Source organism: Odocoileus virginianus, chromosome 9, assembly GCF_023699985.2.
Source record: "Odocoileus virginianus isolate 20LAN1187 ecotype Illinois chromosome 9, Ovbor_1.2, whole genome shotgun sequence".
Taxonomy (NCBI): Eukaryota; Metazoa; Chordata; class Mammalia; order Artiodactyla; family Cervidae; genus Odocoileus; species Odocoileus virginianus.
The window spans coordinates 13,310,270-13,327,615 of NC_069682.1; the positions used below are offsets into that span (position 1 = coordinate 13,310,270).

General features: G+C 39.8%; 1 protein-coding gene and 1 pseudogene across 1 annotated transcript in view; both read left to right on the forward strand.

Annotated features, from left to right (window-relative positions):
• CELF2 (CUGBP Elav-like family member 2) overlaps positions 1 to 17,346 on the forward strand; it is an 867,775-nt gene that overhangs the window by 95,348 nt on the left and 755,081 nt on the right. The window lies entirely within an intron of this gene.
• LOC110137118 (elongation factor 1-alpha 1 pseudogene) lies at positions 1,182 to 2,818 on the forward strand (annotated as a pseudogene).

Below are 17,346 nucleotides of genomic sequence, written 5' to 3' on the forward strand. Positions count from 1 at the left end.
TGAAACATGGAGGACCTTTGCATCATCCTCTCTTTTCCTACACTTTAGAAGCTATTTAAAGGAAAACTTTGGAATAATATTCATCCATGTATTTTTGTGAAAAGCATTACTGAGTAAAAAAATAATGGGATTTTATTTTAAGACTAGAGAGTCATGTAATACTTCCAACAAACAGATGAAGAAAAGTGCGCTGACTTTAAAATTCAGTACAGTTGGTCTGAATCCCCAGTTGCCATTTACAGATCAATGAAACTTTGGCAGAGGTCACCAGGTGGGCTCCGCAAGGGTGCTGACTCTAAAACAGAGATGGAATATGGCAGATTTATCTGGGAGTGCCCTTGGGATGTACATCCAGGGAAAGGAAGAGAAGGCAAGAGCTAGAAGTAGGATGGAACAGAGAGAGAAGCTGAGATTTCCCACAGTCTCAGCTGGCTCTCTAAGAGTTTTCAGCTTGGTCTCTAAGAAGCCCTGAAGCTGGGGTGACCCTTCATAATGGTCCTGCGTTTAAGTGAGGGACCAGGCCCTTGTCATTCCCACACTGATTATTCATTGGATGGAGTCCACCCAGGAAAAGGCCATGACTCTGGGCAATGGGATTCCTTTCAGCAGAGGCGCAAGCAATGATCCACCTGCCAGAAGCACCCTCAACATCTGGGGAAATACATTCTGGAAATTGGATATGGACAGCACATCACAACATCTGAAATGATACACTGTACCCATCCATCCATCCATTTATTCAACAGGTAGTTATGGACCTGCTGCCATCTACAATTAGGGTACCCAGTGATTAAGTGACCACCAAACCAGACCAGGCCCTTACCCTCCTGAAACTTTCACCCCAGAAGAGTTTGGACTGAAGGAAGGGGTTGTATCGAAGGAAAACAAACAAATGGAATGATTACAGAGTGACACTACTATAAAGAAAATAGAGTGGTAAGTTAGGGATTCTTGAGAGCTGAGCCACTTTAAATATAGCCCCTTCAAAAAGAAAAGATTGAAGAATGAATAGACAATAAGGGAGTGGAGAGAATGAGAATGAGGAATTCATTTGAAAACATTGGCCATGCGATAAAGGAAAGAGACCAGAGCTGCAGGAGGACCTGGTGTCAAAAAATGTCATTGCTTGCTTTTTGACAACGGGTTTGCTGCCAGGACACAGGTGTCATGAAAACCACCATTAAACCTAAGCCAAAATGGGAAAGGAGAAGACCCGCATGAACATCGCTGTCATTGGGCACGTAGATTCAGGAAAGACTACCACGACTGGCCATCTGGCCTACAATGTGACGGGATCGACAAGAGAACAACTGAAAAGTTCAAGAAGGAGGCTGCCGAGATGGGAAAGGGCCCCTTTCAAATATGCCGGGTCTTGGACAAGCTGAAAGCTGAATGTGAGCGTGGTATCACCACTGATATCTCCCTGTGGAAATTTGAGACCAGCAAGTACTGTGTTACCATCACTGATGCCCTAGAACACAGAGACTTCATCAAAAACATGATTACAGGCACAGTTCAGGCTGACTGTGCTGTCCTGATTGTTGCTGCTGGTGTTGGTGAATTTGAAGCCGGTATCTCCAAGAACAGGCAGACCTGTGAGCATGCCCTTCTGGCTTACACTCTGGGTGTGAAACAACTCATTATTGGAGTTAACAAAATGGATTCCACTGAGCCACCCTATAGCCAGAAGAGATACGAGGAAATTGTTAAGGAAGTCAGCACCTACATTAAGAAAATTGGCTACAACCCCGACATGGTAGCATTTGTGCCAATTTCTGGCTGGAATGGTGATAATGTGCTGGAGCCAAGTGCTAACATGCCATGGTTCAAGGGATGGAAAGTCACCCGAAAGGACGGCAATGCCAGTGGAACCACCCTGCCTGAAGCTCTGGATTGCATCCTGCCACCAACTCACCCAGCTGACAAACCCTTGCGTTTGCCTCTCCAGGATGTCTATAAAATTGGTGGTATTGGCCCTGTCCCTGTGGGTCGTGTGGAGACTGGTGTTCTCAAACCTGGCACGGTGGTCACCTTTGCTCCAGTCAATGTAACAACTGAAGTGAAGTCTGTAGAAATGCACCATGAAGCATTGAGTGAAGCCCTTCCTGGGGACAATGTGGGCTTCAATGTCAAGAACGTGTCTGTCAAAGATGTCCGTCATGGCAATGTGGCTGGTCTCAGCAAAAATGACCTACACATGGAAGCTGCTGGCTTCACAGCTCAGGTGATTATTTTGAACCATCCAGGCCAGATCAGTGCTGGTTATGCACCTGTGCTGGAATGTCACACAGCTCACATTGATTGCAAGTTTGCTCAGCTGAAGGAGAAGATTGATCATCATTCTGGGAAAAAGCTGGAAAATGGCCCTAAATTCTTGAAATGTGGTGACGCTGCCATCGTTGATATGGTTCCTGGCAAGTCAATGTGTGTCGAGAGCTTCTCTGACTCTCCTCCTCTGGGCCGTTTTGCTGTGCATGACGAGGCAGTCCCTGTGGGTGTCATCAAAGCAGTGGACAAGAAGGCAGCTGGAGCTGGCAAGGTCACCAAGTCTGCCCAGAAAGCTCAGAAGGCTAAATAAATATATCCCCAATACCTGCCACCCCAGTCTTAATCAGTGGTGGAAGAACAATCTCAGAACTGTTTGTCTCAATTGGCCATTTAAGTTTAATAGTAAAAGACTGGTTAATGATAACAATGCATCATAAAACCTTCAGAAGGAAAGGAGAATGTTTTTGTGGACCATATGTTTTGTGTGTGGCAGTTTAAGTTATTAGTTTTTAAAATCAGTACTTTTTAATGAAAACAACTTGACCAAAAATCTGTCACAGAATTTGAGACCCACTAAAAAAAATTTTAATGAGAAACCTGTATCTTCTTTTGGTCAACACTGTAACTCCCTATAGTACTAGTTTGATAAGAGTTGCTCATAAGCTATTTCTGGTAAAACAATTTTCAAATTATGGGTTTGTATTTCTAGGGTGGAGCTTCAGGTTTGTTAACCTTGTGTTGAGAACTCATCTGTTTTAATAACATTTTAAGCATTGGTGCAACACTTTCTGGATTAGGACAGATGAGCAAAGAGTAACTATGTTTTATAAGTAAGCTAGTTTGTAAAGTCAGATTCTGTAGTATAAATGCTGTTGCATATAAACTTTTGTATGGTTACATAAATAATGAGTAAATCTATGTCATTTAGTTTCCCAGTTATGAGGATGTGCGTTCACATTTATTATAAGTAGTTAATCTAAAATGTGAGGCTTAAACAGTATTGAGTACTGCCCTGCTAGAGTTAATTGTATATAGGTTCTAGGAAAAATAAAAGATACTGGAAGCTAAAAAAAAAAAAAAAAAGTCATTGCTATTTTCTTGAGATGTTTGCAAGGCAACTGAATAGAGAGGAAAGAAAACATGGGTCAGGAGAGAAAAGATAACTCAAGAAGCAATGTCCCAGAGCAGGAGTCAGTGAAGTAGGGCCTGAAATCCAAACTAGCATCTGTTTTCGTAAACGTTTTACATGCCACATCCGCTTGACAACTTACTGTCTACCACTGCTTTCACGCTGCAGTATCAACTTTGAGAAGTTGTGACAGGGAACTTACGCCCACAGAGCCTGGAATTTTTGCTGTCTGGGACTTTACCACAAACATCTGCTGACTTCTGGTCTAGGGGAAGGAAAAGAGAAGTACAGATCGGGATGTACAGTGATGGAGAAGAGAAGGGAGTTAGATTTTGATGGCTTCCATTTCCTCCCATGACAAATTAAATAAGAATGTGAGGAGTTGGGAGCATTTGTAAAGAGAAGTTTTGAAGTTCTTTGTTTAGTGAATTTACCATCAAAGTGTAGTAGAATTCAAAGGAGTGATATTGATTGCTCCTTGGAGTTCTGGTCACAAATTTAAAGTAAACTCAAGTTTTAAAAGGTACTACCAGTTAAGATGTTATAATGTTTATGCTTTGCCATCACTTCCTCTCTTCCAACCCACAGCAGTGAGAAATAAAATATAAAAAGAATAAAGTAAAAAGGGTTGATTGAGCTCAGGAAGAAAATAATCCTCTCAGTTTACTCAAACAGAGCAGAAAAGTAAGACAGTATTTGCAGTTGAAGCTGTGAGGCTGATGGTTACTGGTCTAGAATCAGGCATTGATGGTTATAAATGCATATCCCTCAGGTTAGGGGATAAAATATGTTTTATTTCAGGCTCTCTTAAAGCTGAGATCTGGGCGTATACATCACTTAGGTTTAGCAGAAGAAACAAAAAGGTTTAGCAGAAGAAACAAAATGTTCTAGAAATTTGAAGCATAGAGGAATTTAATACAAAGAAAATCACTGGGAAGGTGAAGAAGCAGCTTCTTAGGCTGGGTATCTTGGGATGACTTCTAGAACACCATGGGACCAGCCACTAGGGGGCCACAACTTTTGCAGCTTTGGGAGCTGCCCTAGGTAAGCAGCTGCTCAAAACCTGGACATCAGAAGAATGTTAACTAGAAACTGCCTCAGGAAAACACTGCCCTTGCTACCCATCAGAGACAAACAAAAGCTTCACGAAGATTGCTTCTACCTCACTTGCACTTTCCTAATCCAGCATGGATGTACTTAATTGGCAGAGCCTCAATCACATCTGAGAAAGAATTTATAGCTTTCCGTAGAATTGACACTTTTGAACTGTGGTGTTGGAGAAAATTCCAGAGTCCCTTGGACAGCAAGGAGATCCAACCAGTCCATCCTGAAGGAAATCAGTCCTGAATATTCATTGGAAGGACTGATGCTGAACCTGAAACTCCAATACTTTGGCCACCTGATGTGAAGAACTGACTCATTTGAAAAGACCATGATGCTGAGGAAGATTGAAGGCAGAAGGGAATGACAGAGAATGAGATGGTTGGATGGCATCACCGACTCAATGGACATGAGTTTGAGTAAGCTCTGGGAGTTGGTGATAGACAGGGAAGCCTGGCATGCTGCAGTCTATGGGGTCGCAAAGGGTCAGACACGACTGAACCTAATTGAACTGAACCTCTCCAGATAAAAGGAAACAGCAATGAAAGTGAAAGTGGTTCAGTTGTGTCCTAGTCCTTGTGACTCCATGGCTGTAGCCCAGTAGACTCCTCTGTCCATGGGATTCTCCAGGCAAGAATCCCGAGTGGGTTGCCATTCCCTCCTCCAGGGAATCTTCCCGACCCAAGTATCAAGCCACCCTGGCTCACATGGTAAAATATCTGCCTGCAATGCAGGAGACTCAGGTTCAAACTTACCACAGTGACGTGTCATAACATAAATTGTTGCTGACTGGAGCCCCAGGGTCTTTCATTATAAATTAATTATGAATCTTTTGAAATAAATGGGGGAGAAAAAAGTCCTCAGGGACAGAAACTGAGTCAAATCACTTCCTGGGTCCATGAATGATCTGGTGAGCCCTGAGACACCATTGTTGTATTTACACCTGAATAGTGACATGCATAATGTATTTTTGAAAAAGAGTCCGGACCAAGGAACCACACTGCAGAGTAAGTCTTCTAAGAGTTCCTACTTGTAAGGCTTAAGTTAGATATAAAGGGAACCCAGAAAATTATTTTTTATTGGGGCAGTTTAGTGTCTACTGAGGTCCCTTGTATGTTTCTTTTCTCCCCTGGATGTCACTAAATTAAATCTTACAACTAAATTTCAGGATTCTTGGAATTTATACCTTATCTGCATTGCCTTACAATTCCATCAGTATCCAAGAGTTTTATGTAACTGTATGTCTTCTTTTTTAAAAAAAATATTTTAACTTTATTGGAGTTGTTGTTTGCTTGTAAAGTCGTGTTTGGCTCTTTGTGACCCCATGGGCTGTAGTGTGGTAGGCTGCACTGTACTTCACTATGTCCTGGAGTTTGCTCAAACTCATGTCTATGAGTCGATGATGCAATCCAACCATCTCATCTTCTATCACCCCCTTCTCCTCCTGCCTTCAATATTTCCCGGCATCAGGGTCTTTTCCAACGACTCGGCTCTTTACACAGTTGATTTACAATGTTTGTTAGTTTAATATGTACAGCAAAGTGACTGCTATACATATATTCATTTTTGTTAGGTTCTATTCTCATATAGGTTATCACAGAATATAGGGTAGAGTTCCCTATGCTATATAGTAGGTCCCTGACAGTGTCTATCTTATATGTAGTAGAGTGCATGTGTTCATCCAAAGCTCCTCACTTATCCCTCCCCCTTATATCATATTACTCTTTAGGGAAGTAATCTGTACCAAACCAATATTGGATTCTCTTTATCAAGAAATCTACAGTCCAATGAAATAATAGCCGAAAATAGATCATTATGAGTACATACACTTATGTTTTTATTGCTTATATTGATAATAAATACAATATGTAAACATCCTGCAGTATACAGATAAAATCTATCTGTAACATAAGTTTAAATCTGTAAATAAGGCTCAAATTAAACAAGAAATAGAGCATTCTGATTAATCAAGTATTTTAGACTTCACCTGATTAAAAAGTTAAATAAAAATACTTATTGAGCAGGATCTCCCTGATGGTCTAGTGGTTAAGACTCTGTGCTTCCAATGCAGGGAGCACGAGTTCAGTCCCTAGTTGAGAAACTAAGAGCCCTCATGCTGAGCAGTGCAGCTGAAAAATTAAAAAGAAAAAAATTATTGCACCCCTTGCACATTTAGGGTGATGATTTCAGTGTCACAAGTGATACAAAGAAGTATCAAAAAATGTCCCTAATTTCCAGAATTTTAGCTTATGTATTTTTAAATTTATAGAATATTTTATAAAAGCCATTCAATATCAAATATCTAATTGAAGTGTTACTCAGATTATTTTAAAAATTGCTCTGGATGTTCAGAGCAGAAAAGGGTTAATGTGGTCTGATCTGGTCAAAGAGAACTTTAGAGAGAGTCTGTGTTTTTAAAGAGAAATTGGAAAGTTTAAAATGGTTGACATATAAATTTGGAATATATATATATTTGGAAACAGAAATGCAGAAGACATGCTCCATAGCATCAACTTCTTAGATAAAGGGTGTTTGTACAGGAATCATGGGGAAATAAGGTTACGTGGTGAAAGACCTGGATGTCAAAGACATTAACCCCCCAGTAGGTATTTGGGGCCAATAGAAGACTTTGGGGCAGATAAAGATACTATGAAAGCAAGAAAGTAGGACTAACTGATGACAAGATACAAGTAGGGTTATATAAGAAAGACATTAGAGGTTTGACATATTGTTGGTGGTATAATATAGTGCCAGGCATGAAAGGTTACACCTCTGCTCCAAAGTAAGGAAAAAAGTGAAGAATAAAGGTCTGAATAAGAAAAACATTAGGATCAACAACAGACATTCATACTAATTATTAGCAGTGAGATGACAACAAGAAATAAAAAACCAGAGACTCCAGAGAATCCTGCAAGATTCAATTTAGTTAGGAAAACTGAAGTATTTCCCATGAAAATAGTGAAAAACAGGAAAGAAAGCTGTTTTATCTCAAACCAAGTATTATTATAATTTTGAGGGATAATATGTACAAGCAACCCCAAAATTAGTAGCTGACAATGTGTATGTTCATGCTTTATCTCAAGCAATAGCTTTTTACTTTGTCATAATGCTAAGAAACGCTAAGCACACCTAATAACTTTTTCTAAAAAGCAACTTTGACAGTGGAAGAATAAATATTCAATAGGAGCATAATTGTTCACCAGGTCAGGCATATGGTGAATGTTTCATTGAGCCAGTGCTCCTGATAATGGCCAGAAAGCATAAATATAAACACAAGCATGTGTATTACTCATTAAATCATCCTTGATGGACCTTAGAGATTGAGTAAAGAGAATTTACAGAATGACCAGTGCAGTTTAAGGGCTGACTCATGGAAGGAGTCTTAGGAAACCCAAGCTTCGTGTTTAGCTTATACTTCTCTTCTAGCTTTGCTCTCTTAACAAAAGTTGTTGGCCTTGGCTAATTGGTGTTTCAAATAGATTAAGGTAATCGACAGAACGTCATTGATGTTGGAGATTCATTCTTGTGGAAATGTAAAGAAATTTTAATCTGCCCAGTATCTGATCCAGAAGGTTCTTCTTCTGCTAAGTGTGTTTTATTAACCATGTCAGGAGTTGTTTTTTTTTTTTTTTTTTTTTTCCATTGCGGGATCCATTCTACCGCCAAGCAAAAGGAATTCTCTCTCATTCTGTGACCTTTCTGTCTGACCTAACATCAAGTAACTACAATCTATTCCAAGAATTGAAAACCTAGCTTTCCTCTGCCTCCTATGGTCATGTGTTTAATTTTTTTTAATTTATTTGCTTATTTGTCTGCACCAGGTCTTAGTTGTGGCACACGGGATCTTTCAGTTGTGGCATGAAGATTCTCCATTATAGCATGTGGGATCTAGTTCCCTGACCAGGGACTGAACCTGGGCCCCCTGCACTTGGAGCATAGAGTCTTAGCCCTGGACTACGAGGGAAGTCCCATGTGTTTAGTTTTTTAGGTCACATACATCCAATTAAAACAGATTCAGTTGCAGAATAGATGATAAAAGGTGGAAGGCTCTCAAAAGGCAGGCATTTACTTCAAGTTATATAAATATGGGAGGGAACGAAAATTTATTCCTGGTTTATACTGGGAGTATTGGGCACTTTAAAATTCAACAACTCAGAAAACATCTTTCAAGAGAGCATCAAAGGAATCCTGTGACCCCTGGCAAGGTCAAGAATCATGAACAGACATTATCTTCCAGATCTGGAGGAGGAAAGCATATCAAAGTAGACTTTAAATCAAAGTGAACATTTTATCAGTCTCATGAGCTAATAAAAAGGTTCTGTATCTGAACCCTTTGCAAAAATTGCAAAGGACAACCTTTCTAAGTATCTACCTGCTTCTTTATCTGACTAAGCTTTTAGTCCCCGACTTTTTCTGCTTCTCATATGGCCAGAACTCCAAAAGCCCTGTCTCGTCCCTGTAGGGAAATAGAGAACGAGTCAAGAGCTTCAAGCTGTAAGAGAAGCTAAAGGACTTGGAAGGTCAGATGACTAGGCATAGCTAACTGAAAGTTTCCTACCCATTACCCCTTTCTTTAAATTTTGCAGTTAACATGTCAGGAGAGACTACCCAGATCGATTTTTAGGTTCTTTAGCACGATGTGTGATGAGCTTTGTCAGGCTATGTTTTGACACCATATGCACTCGAAGAAGAAGAAATCAACCCCAGAAAAGTCTCTAATGCTATTAATTAACTAGTCAATATCTCATTAACTATGAAGCTATCTGAATAATTAAGGGAGACGGTTTGTCTTCAAAACAAGCACATGTTCTCCCTGAGTCAAACACTGAGTTTGTGTCCAGGGCCTGCCACTTAGGAATGTTTCACCCTGAGCAAATTGTTTCAACACTACAGGTCTGAGTTCCTCACCTGTACAATGTAAATAACAACAGTGCCTGCTCTTCAGGGTTCTGAGGGTGAAATGAGCTAACACATGTGATGCATTCGGTCCAGTGGTTATCTCCTACGTGCTTCTCTGTACAAGTCAGCTATTGGGATGTTGTTACAATTCTGACTCACAATGAAAACTTGATATCACCACAATAATACTCTCCTTTCGTGAAATTGCCTAATTTTCCTAGGATCCCTTATCTATCCTATCACTGTACCCTTACCATGTTATTTCCCTTATCTGGATTAACCATTGACCCTCCTTCCACTGAGTGATAAAACCTGACACAAAATTTAGGATGCTTTCTCTTCTCACTCATTTTGATCCACGCTGATCCTTTCTCTCATTCCTCATCCATCCTATGTGACATATGCTACATCATCTTGAATAACCTACATAAAGTAAACACACCAACACTAGAGTTACTCTTGCCAGTAGCAAGTTTGTGTTATACCGAAAATACAGTGTTGCTTATGCATATCTGGACAAGAGACATGTTTTCATTTTAGAAACCAAACAGGAAGAGGCTATTCTATCCCCAAAGGGGTTTATAAGCCCACCCCATTACTGTAGCAACAAGGCAAGCACTAATCATACCAGGAGAAGGCAACCACTAAAGCTAAGGTCTCCAATCACAGCAGAGAGAAACTCAGAGGCAAAGACTGTATATACTCATAGCAAGTGCATAAGCAAAGACTAAAACAGGGGCCCTGAAGCAAGAAGAAAACTGCTGTGGGCCAAAAGTGAATGATGACAATATCACAGGACACACAGAAGAATATCTAGACTGAACTCAAACTATTCACTGAGCCTCCATGGCCAGGGGTTATTTGTTTCTTACTCGAGAGGAACTGAAGGTGGAAAAATCACTTTGTCCACTCTTTAGGTGTTCCTAGTAGAAATAAAAATCTGTATGTCATTCTTATTGTAAAAATTGGGTTCAACTGTTCTCAACAAATCAATTTATCAACTTTCATGAGGTCTTCAATTTTCATACATGACAGAAATAATCCAAAGTGAGCATGTACCTGGGGTTTGCCCTACAAAACTATTTCCTGTGGACTGTTGATTTACAAAGTGGGCAAAATATCATTGAACATCCTCTAACCACAAAATACCACTGTCTTAACCAAATCATTCTTTCTGGATATTCTGTCACTGCCTTTATATCTCACTAGAATAACTTAGGTTGTTCTTGATTTGTGCATAGATATGGTCCTTCCATGGGTCCAGATACTCCAGGCTTTCAAATCTTTTTTTTTTTCTTTAAATGGGTGATTTGAAAATTTTAATTTCTTACAACCTTATATTTAAAAACAATAAGATATTTTACATTTTACAATATCTTATGTGGATGCGTTCACAATTTCAAATTATTTACTGGGTTCACATTAGCTGTCCAGCCCACAGGCCATTTCTTCAGTTGGGGTATAGTTGCTTTACAATGTTGTGTGAATTTCTGTTGCACAATGGAGTGAGTCAGCTATATGTGTACGTATGTCCCCCCCTTCTGCAGTCTCCCTCCACCCCCACCCCACCCGTGTAGGTCACCACTGAGCACCGGTATGAACTCTGCACTGCACGGCAGGCCCCCACGAGCTATCTGTTTTACACCTGGCCGTGCACACATGTCAACCTCCATCTCCCAGTTCATCCCACCCCACTTCTTCCCACCCAGGGTCCATACATCCATTCTCTACATCTGCATCTCTACTTCTGCCCTGCAAATAGGTCCATCTGTACCATTTTCCTAGATTCCACATATGTGCATTATACTCATTCTTCCTATCAAAACTGAAAATAATTTCATTCTATTCGGATCATCCCACTACTCAGTACTTTTTATGTTAGGGTTAATAACTCTTATAATCACTAGCGTATACATGTCTTACTTCTTTAGCTTCCTTGTAATCTCCAGGTCTAGAGAGCAGAAATTATTTTTCCTTCTTTGGAAAACTTCAAAATGCTGACTAATGCTCTGTAAATAGTAGGATAAACATTTTACTTTACTAAATGACTGAAGAAATTGATGAAAGGCCAAACAAGTGCTGTAAGAGGGATAACAAGTTTCCTCTAGGCTCTTGGAACTTTAAACTGGAAAACTAGGAAAATTCAAATCCTAACAAATTCCTTTTTTTTTTCTTTTTTCTTTTTATTTATTTATTTATTTTTTTTTTATTTTTATTAGTTGGAGGCTAATTACTTTACATCATTACAGTAGTTTTTGTTATACATTGAAATGAATTAGCCATTGATTTACATGTATTCCCCATCCCAGTCCCCCCTCCCACCTCCCTCTCCACCCGATCCCTCTGGGTCTTCCCAGTGCACCAGGCCCGAGCACTTGTCTCATGTACCCAACCTGGGCTGGTGATCTGTTTCACCCTAGATAATATACATGTTTCAATGCTGTTCTTTTGAAACATCCCACCCTCGCCTTCTCCCAGAGTCCACAAGTCTGTTCTATACATCTGAGTCTCTTTTTCTGTTTTGCATATAGGGTTATCGTTAGCATCTTTCTAAAGTCCATATATATGTGTTAGTATACTGTAACGGTCTTTATCTTTCTGGCTTACTTCGTTCTGTATAATGGGCTCCAGTTTCATCCATCTCATTAGAACTGATTCAAATGAATTCTTTTTAATGGCTGAGTAATATTCCATGGTGTATATGTACCACAGCTTCCTCATCCATTCGTCTGCTGATGGGCATCTAGGTTGCTTCCATGTCCTGGCTATTATAAACAGTGCTGCGATGAACACTGGGGTGCACGTGTCTCTTTCAGATCTGGTTTCCTTGGTGTGTATGCCCAGAAGTGGGATTGCTGGGTCATATGGAGAGTATCATGGGATTGGGGTTTGGGGTTCAAGAAGGCTGAATGTATGTAATCTAAACTCATGAAGGCACATACAGTAAGAGCTGTTTTAGTCGTTGTCTTTCAATGCTCTTCACATCATTGACTTTTTCCACGGGATGGAGGCTCTAAAGTAAAGAGGGAAAGGAAGACTCATTTTGGCTTACTCTGCATAGATCCTCACGGATCAATATAGGCTGTTAAGTGGTTACTTAAAATAAGTGTTTTGTTGTGTTGCATTTGTTATTGGCCTTAAAACCTCTGGCTGTTGCATAGCTTTGGGATTAGGAAAAAAAGAAACCCTATAACCTAGAATAATCTCTTACCCCCACATTGAAGAGGCAGCATCTTTAAGAGAGGGTAAACTTTAGGAGTCTCTAACCAGAGGCAGTGTTGCCCCAGAATAATAAGGATATTCATTTTTTGGCCCCATATTGTTCCCTTCAGTACCATTTTTTAATCTCCTCTGGGAAACAAACTGATACTAAAAAATACTTAAAAGTTCCAAATATCTGGGAAAAGAAACAAAATTGTTTTTGAGTGGGAGCTGCAGAGTAAAAGAGATATGCCCAAAACACAATGAGGTATTGATGGAATGGCTTATAAATAGAATGCTGGTAGAAGAAAAAAAAAAAAGATGTGAATTACAGGAACAGATAACAAAGAATGTGAGATATGGATTGACATCTGGGGACTCAGGAATGTGTTGGAAAAGGTTACCATAAATTACATTCTCCTGCTACACAGCAATAATAGTTGCCACACAAGAAAAGTGTATTTAAATTAAAATTTTCCCTTAAAACACTGCATCACAAAATATGTCTCCATATGAACTTTAAAATGAGAGAATGAGTTGGCAAGCCAGTTGAGCCATTTGAGAAGCTTATAATCACTCTTGGATTCATCAATATGCGGACAACCTTATGCAGAGAAAAAGAGAGAGGAAGGATTTATTCCTTTCCCAGATTCATCCTTGTACTTTGCAAGGATTAGTTTCTTAATTTTGCTGTTAATCTCTTAACTATGCTGGTATATCAAGCCACTCATTGAAAGGAAAACTCCAGGTCCTATACTTATGATGGATTCACTCAGGAAAGACTAGAAATACTTTTTTCTAATCTTCAGAGCTCATAACCTGTTCTCCAGTGAAAACAATTTGCATTTTTTCAGCATTACCAAGACCCGTAGGTTGAGCGTTCTGGCCATATTGTTGATCAGTTGTGTGACCTTGGGAGAGCTCCTTAACTTCTCTGGTCTTCCGTTTCTTCATATTTAAGATAAAGCAACTGAGCCTAACACTTTTCAATGTCCCTGACCATTCTGCAGTTCATGTTAATGGATTAATACATGGCACAGATCATAATATATGCCAAAAATTAGGATCAGATCCTTGTATTTCCCAGTTTCAAGACTTCTTCTCTTCACAATTGTGTCTCCTGAGAATCAGAGACAAGGCAATGGAAATGAATTAAAAAACTATTCCATTTACTGTAAATATTTACCTTTTGGTTGAGTCAATGGTGAATTGATCTCATCGTGACTACATAAACTCTATAGAAGTCAATAGAATTATGTGAAAATATAGTGCATGTGGTAGGGAATGATTTCCATTTATCCCTTTCTCTTCTTTGTGCTAACATTCTTGGGTAGGTTCTAAATTTAGAGAAGTGGATTTTTTCAGGTCACAATTACAGTTACACAGTTTTATCTCTGTGTTGGGCCTCTCAGCTTAGTGTGGTCATTCCTGCCTCTACATCAGGAATAATGTGTTTTTATTGTTTAAATGTTGGTGGATTACACATATCTTGAATCTCCTGACAAGGATGAGATGTCAATATTTGTACATAATGATTGCTGTGTAAGATATGTGGTATTTACAAGCTAACAAATGAGTAATATTCACAAACAGAACTGAGAATGTAAATGTATTAATTCAATTTGCTAATCCTTGCTCCCCAGATATTAGTTTAAGTATAATCTTTAGCTGTAATTTGTATGTTTAAAATAGTTACAGAAGTAGAAATTATTTGAGTCAAGGAGAAATCTATGAAAGTTAAGTTGGAAAGAGTGCCAATTTTGATCCATTTACTATCAAGAGGGTACCTTGAAGGAAAAGCCTGAAGCACTGGAACTTGGATTGACCATTGCAAATAGGAGATGACAGTCAAGATGAGAGATGATGAGAAGACTTTGGCAGGGGTGAAGATTGTGTCAATAGTACTCAGAAAAGCTGACACGCTGACACGAGTAACAGAAAAAGACCACTCAGTCTCCCCCCGACATTTGGGCAAACAGGTCTTTTAGTCACACGAAGTCCTCAGAAAGAGACGATGTTGAGGAGAGCAGCCACGAGCACCTTAGAGATGAACGCTACAAAGCCATCTCCAGATTCTTTTGAAAATCAAGAAAATCTCTAGCCTGAAACTTGGATGATTATTAAGATACCCTCACATCCTTCCTCAAGAGTTGTATATTCCAACCAGCAGGAGCGAGATCCTCTCAACCCTGTCAATGTTTTCCTGAATTTCTATTCAAAGGACCAGGAAGGTCCTCTACCAGTCAAATTCCATTTCTTCTTGACCGAGTTTTTTTGCATACTACCATGTGCTTGTGAATCCCAGCTCAGGCACTAAAGATATTTTAACTAGTTGGGATAACTGCTTCTACAGAAAATTCCTTGTAACACTTTAAATGTTTTATCCAAATGTAAGTATATCGATGTGAAACCCATTGTTAGATACCTTTCTGTCCTGTGTCTCTAGTGAGGCTCTTTGTCATTCCTAGATAACCAAGATATTAGAAAAGCTGGGGCTATTTTTGCTGATGCCTTCAAGAGCTTCTGGGGCTTCAGATTTTTTTTTAAATATATATCAACTGATAACAGGCAGGAAACTTAGTGATTATGGAGTTCAGACTCCTCACTGAATAGATGATTCAACTTCGTTGTCTGGAATTTTTTTTTCCAATCAGCAACCTAATCCTTTCCAGTTTCAAGTAACATCCATGTTATTATATTTATTTTGTAATTTCATCAGTATGCGTGTTTTCTCTTTACTTTTCAAGCAATCAATAAGCATTTTGTTGGGAGGACTCTTCCTCCTCTCTGAGTTACGCTAGCCGATCTAGGAGACGGAATGAACTATTTATATCGTGATATTTCCCTAAAAAATCATTAAAATCTGAAAACAAGGTAAAATAAATGAAGGAACAGGGACCAGCAGATCCTGAGCTTCTGCTCCATTTAGCCAGTCTTTGCCTTCAGCATACAAGTAGAGGATTCTGAAAGAAGAAAAGTGATGGTTCTTTTCTATTCAAAGGTGATCAAACCACATCTGGAATAAAAGGTTCCCTCCTGGACTCTTCAATTTAAGAGGAGTTAGACAAGCCGATATGTGCTCAGAGGATAATGAAAAACTCCAAGACCTTGTACCATAATGACAGATTGAAGAATAATATAGACTCTAAAGAAGAAAAGACATAGGAGCTAGAGAAAACTATCTTCAAATATTGGAGGGTTTTGCAGTACAATTGTGTGAAAGAGGATCATGCTCCTATAGAAATATATAACCTCAATATCTCTAAAATCAGTGACCTGAGGGTGTAAATGAGGATCCATCAGTGTCTGGATTTTATTTAACTGCCGCTCCCCACTTGAATAACTGCAGGGTTTGGTTCCACCCTGTTTATATCTGTGTGCCTTCAGAGTATTTTCTTAGTACTTTCCACTTGTCCCCTCTTGTTTGTTTCCCCTGTCACCTCCATTGCCTGGGAGGGAAGGGCTTCAGTCTACCGATGCTGCTGGCGGAAACCCTATTACTCTGCAAGGATGTGGTCTCTACATGCCTAAAAGCTTCAAAACCACTGAAACCCAAACGTCTATGGATCCTGTAGGCTGAACTGATATTGCATCTGAATAGGTCTCAGAGAGGAGACCTCCCCCTCTCCCACTAAAGCCAAGATCTGGTTACTGGGGTAAAACTGAAGACCTAATTCCTTTCCATCACACCCAAGGCAGCTCACTAAAAGTTTCTCTTTTCTAAAAGCTCTTCCTATCCATAAAACATATATCCCTAGAGCATGACACCTGGATGAGAGGGGCTGGGACTGACATCAGTTTCACATATTCAAAGTCAGGATTAAGCTCTGACCAGAGCAAACTGGGACTGATGAAGGAAGATCCTGGAGATGCTTCAATATAAGTGGCTTTATTAGCTCAAATGCTGGAGAAGTGGGTTTAATCCCTGGGTCAGGAAGATCCCCGGAGAAGGAAATGGCACCCCACTCCAGTATTCTTGACTTGTGAAGAGTCACATATGACTTAGCAAATAAGCAACAATAACAAAACAGCTCATATGTGCTACCTGGAGAATTTTTCCCCTGTCACTGTTCCCTGTTCAAGTGTATATACTCCATGATCATTTGTTGGAAAGTGACCTGGAGAAGATGCCAGCAGCAAATGAGTGTTTGGACTAGATAACCTTATAGATTCCTTCCAAGTCCAAAACTGTAGAAGTCTAATCCTACCTCCTCTCCTGGTGCTAGAATGTTGGTGACAGAGACAGATCAGTAGGGCAGTAAAAACACAGGCTTTATGACGAATACCATATGATATCATTACATGCCGACTGTAAAATGACAGAAATGAATTTATCTCCAAAACAAAAACAGACTCACATAGAAAAAAGACTTGTGGTGGTGGGAGGTGCTGGGGGAGAAATGGGGTGGGAGTTTGAAATCAGCAGATGGAAACTATTAGCACATAGAATAGATAAACAGCAAGGTCCTACAGTTATTGTTGTTCGGCTATGTCCAACTCTTGGGAACCCCGTGGACTGCAACACACTGGACTTTCCTGACCTTCGCTGTCTGCCGGAGTTTGCTCAGACTCACGTCCATCGAGTCAGTGATGCTCTCTCACCGTCTCATCCTCTGTCTCGCCCTACTCATTCTGCTCTCAGCCTTTCCCGGAGTCACGGTCTTTTCCGATGAATCAGCTCTTTGCATCAGGCGGCCAGAGTATTCGAGCTTTCGTTTCAGCATCAGTCCTTCCAATGAATATTTCAG